Source organism: Triticum dicoccoides, chromosome 6A, assembly GCF_002162155.2.
Source record: "Triticum dicoccoides isolate Atlit2015 ecotype Zavitan chromosome 6A, WEW_v2.0, whole genome shotgun sequence".
In the NCBI taxonomy this organism is placed as follows: domain Eukaryota; kingdom Viridiplantae; phylum Streptophyta; class Magnoliopsida; order Poales; family Poaceae; genus Triticum; species Triticum dicoccoides.
The window spans coordinates 328,887,535-328,895,768 of record NC_041390.1 but is presented as its reverse complement, the minus strand read 5'-3'; positions in this window follow the sequence as shown (position 1 = coordinate 328,895,768).

The following is an 8,234-nucleotide window of genomic DNA, read 5'->3' as shown; positions in this document are numbered from 1 at the left end:
AAATAAGATGACCCTTGGGCTCCGGAAACCCAAGGGAAAAGAGGCTAGGTGGCAAATGGTAAAACCAAGGTTGGGCATTGCTGGAAAAGCTTTAATCAAGGCGAACTATCAAGGGGTTCCCATTATAACCCAACCGCGTAAGGAACGCAAAATCCGGGAACATAACACCGATATGACGGAAACTAGGGCGGCAAGAGTGGAACAAAACACTAGGCGAGAGGCCGAGCCTTCCACCCTTTACCAAGTATATAGATGCATTAAGATAACATAGCAATATAATGATATCCCAACAAGTAAATAAATGTTCCAACAAGGAACGGCCTCCAATCTTCACCTGCATCTAGCAACGCTATAAAAGGGGCTGAGCAAAGCGGTAACATAGCCAATCAACGGTTTGCTAGGACATGGTGGGTTAGAGGTTTGACATGGCAATTTGGGAGGCTTGAAAGCAAGTGGTAGGCATCGTAGCATTGACATAGCAAAAGAGCGAGCAAACTAGCATAGCAAAGATAGTAGTGATTTCGAGGGTATGATCATCTTGCCTGCACAGTTGTCAGAGTTGACTGGATCCTCGAAAGCAAACTCAACGGGCTCCTCATTAGCGAACTCGTCTCCCGGCTCTACCCAAATAAGAAAAACAAGCAACAAGGACACAATCAACCACGTGCAAGGATCAAGCAAAATGATGAAATGATGATATGCTATACGGGATGCGATGCGGGATGCAAAATGCAAGATATGACAAGAAATGCAAGAATCTAGCCTCAACTTGGAATTCCAAGTGTGCCACTGGAAAGATGAGATGAAATCGCTTGAAAACAATATAAAGAACGCCGGAATCGGAGTTACGGTTTGGAAATGGCAAGCGATTCAAATATGACACCGGTCTGCGATTTAAAGCAAGTAGTCAACTAAATGCAATGAGATGAACATGCTACAGCACCCAAACATGTCAAAAAAATACATGGCAGGGATGCAATCAAGATGCTTAACAAAAGTCTAGCACTGAGCTACGGCCTATTCATCCATTAACAGGTTCAAACGAGCATGGCAAAAATGCATATGGCAAACAGATCTCAGACTTAGTGAAATTAACACTTGTCTGGAATTTCAGATCAGGTAGCTCTCTTCGGAGCAACAAAACTATATGCTACAGGACCTGAACATGGCAAAGTAAAGCATGGCATGGAGCTACTAAAAGAGCTTAATAAAAGTCCCTTAGTGACCTTGAGCCAAAAGGGATCAGAAAATACAATTGCAAGCATGTGAACATCGCAAAAACATAATCAGTTTTCAGACTTAGTGAAAACTGGCACATGCTGAAACATATCTCAAGTAGGCATGTTTACGAGCTCGATGCACTCACTACGGTGTAATTCATTATAAGATAAGCATACACCCATCAAGATCACACAAAATGAAAGCTAGGCATGGCAAGAACAATAACATAGCATGCACGGATCAACTACAACATCATCGGCAAAATTGCAAACAAGTTGACAATCTGCCCAGATTCACAAAGTAGCAAAAGTAGAGCTCGATTGGCTCAAGCTAGCGTGCTCCATAATTGCAAACAAAGACATGGATGGATAGAGCACTACAAGATTAACAAAACATCCTTACTGATCATCCTCAAAAGAGGCACGGATCACTAGGAAACATCATTAACATATGGCACTATGAGATAAACAGCTCAAGGACTTGGTGGAATTGCTAAGTCCCTGAAAACAGAATTAACAAGTGCACCAGTTTGCAAGCTTGTACTAGTCACCACACACCTCACAAAAATACATGGGTTGCACCTTTGGAAAGATGACAAAACCCTTAACAAAACATATGTAGAACTCAGGGGCATATCATGCACACATTAATCATGGCAAAAATGACAAAAAGCTAAATGGAGTAGCAGATCTGACAATTATCTCAAGTAGCCCTCTTCTAACAGCATTTCGGGCATCAAGATGAACTCTAATGAAAATGATGCAATGGAATGAAATGATGTACTCTCCGAGATGAACATTTTGATATGCTATATGCATGAATCGGAGCTACAGATGCAAAGTTACGGGGCTACGAACAGGAGCACTTGGATCGGGAATTTCAGGACTTAGAAGAAAAACAACCTCCGAGATCTAGGGTTTCGATGGCACGCGAACCGAGGCACGGTCGGGACACTGTAGCCGGCCGTATCCGAGGTCGCCGACAAACTTGCCGGGGCGGCGTGGAGGAACGGCGACCGGAGTCGAGGGAGGCGGCGGCTGGCGCGGAAGGAGGCGGCGCGGATCGGGCGGATCCGGCGCGGGCGGCGATCGCCGGCGTTGGGGAGGCACGCCGGCCGGCGAGGGCGAGCTGCGGCGGCGCGGCGGAGGGGCGGCGCCGGGCTGGAGGAGGAAGCAGGCGCGGGCGACGGGGCGGCTGGGCCTTGCGGGGGCCCAACGCGGGCCTCGCGGGCCGGCGAAGTGGGGCGAGGCGGCGGACGAACGCGGAGGCGACATGTGGCGGCGACGGGGACGGCCGGACAATGTCCGTCGGTGGCGATATGTCCGACGACGCGCGATGAGGGTGGATCTAGGGTTAGGGACGAGGGGAGACCCGAGATTTTTCGAGGAGGACCTTTATATAGGCATAGAGGGAGCTAGTAGAGTCCAAAAGAGGTGCGGTTTTCGGCCACGCGATCGTGATCGAATGCTCTAGATGATGGAACAGGTTTAGATGGGTTTTGGGCCAAATTGGAGGGGTGTTGGGCTGCAACACACACGAGGCCTTTTCGGTCCCTTGGTTAACTGTTGGAGTATCAAACTAAGTCCAAATGGTACGAAACTTGACAGGCGGTCTACCGGTAGTAAACCAAGGCCGCTTAGCAAGTCTCGGTCAAATCCGGAAATGTTTAATCCCCACACACGAAAGAAAGGTAGAATTGACCACCGGAGGAGAACGAAGCGCCGGAATGTGAAACGGACAACGGGGAAAATGCTCAAATGCATGAGATGAACACGTATGCAAATGCAATGCACATGATGACATGATATGAGATGCATGGCAACGATAACAACACACGGATACAAAAACCTGAACCCGAGATAATAAATTAACTTAATGCCGGAAACGGCAAGAGTTGGAGTACAAATTGGGAAAGTTATCTCCGGGGTGTTACAACACTCCACCACTACGAAAGGATCTCGTCCCGAGATCTAGGACTGAAAGAACGCTGGGTACTCAGAATAGAGGTGATCCTCGTGTTCCCAGGTAGCTTCATGGTCGGAATGGTGTGACCACTTGACTTTGAGAAATTTGATTGACTTGTTGCGAGTCTTGCGTTCAGTCTCTTCAAGAATAGCAACTGGGTGCTCACGATAAGATAGATCTTCTTGGAGCTCAATGTCCTCGAAGTTGACGGTGCGGTCAGGAGTCTTGAAGCACTTTCGAAGTTGAGAGACATGGAACACGTCATGAACATTTGCAAAGTTTGAAGGAAGCTCGAGTTGATAGGCGAGATCGCCTCTCTTGCTGACAATCTTGAAAGGTCCCACGTATCTAGGGGCAAGCTTCCTTTTGATACCGAAGCGACGAGTACCTTTCATAGGAGAGACGCAGAGGTAAACATGATCTCTGATCTCGAAAGCCAAATCATGGTGCTTACTATAATAGTAGCTCTTCTGGCGGGATTGGGCTGCTTTGAGGTTATCATGAATGACTTTACACATTTCCTCTGCCTCTGTGATTAAGTCATTACCCAAAAGCTGACGTTCACCGGTTTCAGATCAGTTTAGAGGGGTACGACACTTCCTGCCATACAGAATTTCAAATGGGGCCTTGCCCGAACTTGCTTGAAAACTATTGTTATAGGAGAATTCAGCATAAGGAAGACAATCCTCCCACTTCATGCCGAAGGAGATCACACAAGCCCTGAGCATATCTTCAAGAATCTGGTTGACACGCTCGACTTGACCGCTAGTTTGAGGATGGAAAGCTGTGCTGAAGCGGATGTTGGTGCCCATGGCCTTCTGAAAAGAATCCCAAAACTTTGAGGTAAAGATGCTGCCACGGTCTGAAGAGATCACTTGAGGAATACCGTGCAGAGAGACAATCCGAGAGGTATAGAGTTCCGCCAATTGAGCTGCAGTGATCGACTCTTTGATAGGCAGAAAATGAGCCACTTTAGTGAGTTTATCAATGACAGCGAATATAGCATCATTGCCACGCTTGGACTTTGGAAATCCAGTCACGAAGTCCATCTCAATGTGGTCAAACTTCCATTCTGGAATGGCAAGAGGTTGGAGGAGACCTGCTGGCCTTTGGTGTTCTGCCTTCACTCTTCTGCAGACATCACATTCATTCACGAATTGAGCAATCTCGCGCTTCATTCGAGTCCACCAATAAGCTTGCTTGAGGTCCTGATACATCTTCGTGCTCCCCGGGTGGATGGAGAGGAGAGAATTGTGAGCCTCGTTCATGATCACTTGGGTTGATTCTTGGCAATCCCAATCTTCACCTTTTTCACCATAGCATCAAGAAGCTGGGCTTGGCGAATCTGGTCTTCTAAGGTAGGAGAGACTTGAAGGTTGGCGAGGAAACCTTGAGGAACAACTTGCAGATTAAGTTTGCGGAAAGCTTCACAAAGCTCGGGTTGATAAGGCTTGAGAATAAGACTGTTGCAGTAAGCTTTCCTGCTCAATGCGTCAGCAATCACATTGGCCTTGCCTGGAGTATACTAGATACTCGGATTATACTCTTGAATCATTTCGACCCATCGAGTTTGCCTGAGGTTGAGATTAGGCTGAGTGAAGATGTACTTGAGACTCTTGTGATCAGTGAAAATGTCCACTTTTCTTCCCAACAGAAGATGTCTCCAAGTCAAAAGAGCATGCACAACTGCCGCCAACTCGAGATCATGAGTGGGGTAGTTCTTCTCATTAGGCTTCAACTGGCGAGAGGTATAAGCAACACCTTTCTTCTCTTGCATCAAAACTGCGCCAAGACCTTGGAGAGAGGCATCACAAAAGACCTCGTACGGCTTGGATTCATCAGGCGGAGTCAGAACTGGAGCAGTGATCAGTTTCTCTTTCAAAGTGTTGAAAGCAATGTCACACTCTGGAGACCAAACGTACTTGACGTGTTTCTGAAGAAGATTAGAGAGAGGCTTCGCGATCTTAGAAAAGTTTTCAACGAATCTTCGGCAATAGCTTGCGAGACCGAGGAAGCTACGGAGTTGCTTCACGTTCTGAGGAGGTTCCCAATTCACAATTGCAGACACCTTCTCAGGATTCACGGCAATGCCCTTGGCAGAGATGATATGACCAAGATAAAGAACCTCATAGAGCCAAAATTCGCACTTGGAGAACTTGGCGTAGAACTGATGTTCCCTGAGCTTATCAAGAACCAAACGCAAGTGCTTGGCATGATCTTCCTTGTTCTTCGAGAAAACCAGAATGTCGTCGAGATAGACCAAAACGAAGTCATTGGTGTAGGCGTTGAAGATGAAATTCATCATGCAAGAGAACGTTGGAGGAGCGTTGACGAGGCCAAAAGACATGACAGTGTATTCATATGAACCATAGCTTGTCCTGAAAGCCGTCTTGGGAATATCTTGCTCACGAATACGAATCTGATGATAACCCATACGGAGATCAAGCTTGGAGAATACTTGGGCACCTTTGAGTTGTTCGAACAGCTCATTGATGTTGGGAAGTCGGTATTTGTTCTTGATGGTCTTCTTGTTCAATGGATGGTAATCAACACAAAGTCGGTCCGTTCCATCCTTCTTCTTCACAAAAAGAACACCACAACCCCACGGAGAAGAACTAGGCCGGATGAGACCCATTTTCTCTTGAATATCGAGTTGCTTCTTCAGCTCCTTCAACTCTTCAGGTCCGAGCTTGTAAGGACGCTTGCACACAGCTTCCGTGCCAGGCTCAAGATCAATAACGAATTCAACTGGCCGGTGCGAAGGCATTCCTGGAAGCTCTTCTGGAAAGACGTCTTGATATTCGCAAACGACTGGAATTTGCGAGATAGCATCCAGTTCACCCTTCTCATTGAGAGAAAACAGACAGATGGTATTATCCCGAGCGGCAAAGACAATTATATCCTCAGATGAATGAGTCAATTGAATCTGCCTGGCAGCACAATCAAGATGTGACTTGTGCTTAGAAATCCAATCCATTCCGAGAATAAGATCAATATCCGAGTTACCAAGAACAATTGGGGAAGAAAGGAACTTGTAGTCACCCAAAGTGATAGTAACCTCCGGGATGCAGGTGTTAGCTGTCATCTGCTTGCCCGGTGACACAATTTGCAAGGAACTTTGCAGATACTGATAATCGCACTCATACTTTGATGCAAAAGGTTTGGAAATGAAGCAATGTGATGCACCAGTGTCAAAAAGAACTTTTGCAGGAATATCATTAACAGGAAGGTTACCCATGATGACATCTGACGAGTCCCCTGCCTGAGCTGCATTCATCAAATTGACCTTGGCGTGCTTGGGGTTATGCTTGACCACAGCTGTACTTGCCGATCTGACAGGAGGAGGAGGAGGAAGGCGCCTCTGGTTGAAACACTTGTTGGCATAGTGAGCCTTCTGTTGGCACTTGTTGCACGTGACCTCTGAAAGCGGACGGTGATACAGAGCACTCGATCTTGGAGCTTGAGACGAAGTCTTGTTCTGAAAGCCAGGGTTGGGTGGGTTGGAAGAACCACTGCCACCTTTGCTCTTCTGCTGATACGGCTGACGGAACAGAGGAGGAGGAAGCCAATACTTCTGCTGCTTGGCCACTTGAGTAGAGGAAGAAGGAGAAGCATCTCTGACTCGCTTCTTGGAAGCATCACACCTCAACTGAGCAGCCTCTTGCTTCAGTGCCATGTTGTAGAACTCATCGTACCTCAAGGGCTCAAAGAGAACCAGAGCTAGCTGAATTTCTTCTCTGAGACCACCCCTGAACTGGTATATCATGCTCTTCTCATCAGGTACGTCCTGCTTGGCAAAGCGGGCAAGCTTCTGGAACAACTTGTTGTAGTCATAGATAGACAAAGAGCCTTGCTTCAGGTTGCGGAATTCCTCACGCTTGCTTTCAACCACACTCTGAGGAATATGATGAGCTGGGAAATCTCGACAGAAATCATCCCAAGTGATAACACGTCCACCTCTGGAGTCCTTGTACTGCTGGAACCATTCTGCAGCTTGATCTTTGAGTTGGAAGGAAGCGAACTTGACAAAGTCCTCAGGCCTGACGTTACTGCACTTGAAATGCTTGCACAGATCCACAAGCCAATCGTCAGCATCGGTTGCCTCAACACAATTGCTGAAAGTCTTTGGCCCGTTAGCAAGGAACTGGTTGAGTGTAGCAAAGTGATTCTGTTTGTTGCCTTGATTCCCTTGGTTGCCTTGATTGCGCTCTTGAAGAATTTGCATGATCAACTGTGTGTTTGCATTGGTTGCGGCCATCACAACTTGCCATGCCTCCGGAGGAGGTGGAGGTGGTGGCGGATCAGGATTCGGAGTCGTGCGCGTTGGAGGAGCCATCCTGAAGAGGTTGACCACCATTAGCACATTGACAGATAAATATTGAAGCTGAATCCAACGGAATGAAAATTGCAACATATAGTCTTCACATCCGAACAAAATGAACGAATGCATTCCTCTTGAAATGGTCACATATCCATAAATTGAGAAGCCACGTAGAATTAAGGTAGAGAAATAAATCAACAAGGTACGGATCAAGAACGAATAATCGGTAAGAAATTCCAATCTCAAACCAATATCCGTGGAAGAAGAACTAGAGCTACAAGAATTCCCACCTATGAAACTCCCGAACCTTTCCGGTTATGCAATCAGGTGTTGGGGATACAGGGGAAGCATAATATCTCACCCAAACTAGCAAATCCTACATCCAGTTGTATCCATCCTTCAACACATAACCAAGAAACCTTCGGAAACCATCTACCTCAACCTTCGAAAAGCATCCGTTATACAAGTTATGGCGATACTCCCGAACTCCCGCCCCAGTACTGGGTGGCGTCGAGGTTATCTCACCAACGAACTGCATAAAAGAGATTTTCGATGTCGGCGTACTAAACTCAGGTATTCCAGAACTGCAACGATAAAATTATGATGACAACACCTCAGAGCTCAACTCCCCGGGACACTTCCACTAAACCCCTGACAGGAGGCACCAAGACAATGTTCTCATCATAAAACCATCGAAACGATTCCAAGATACCCGCGTGATCCTAAA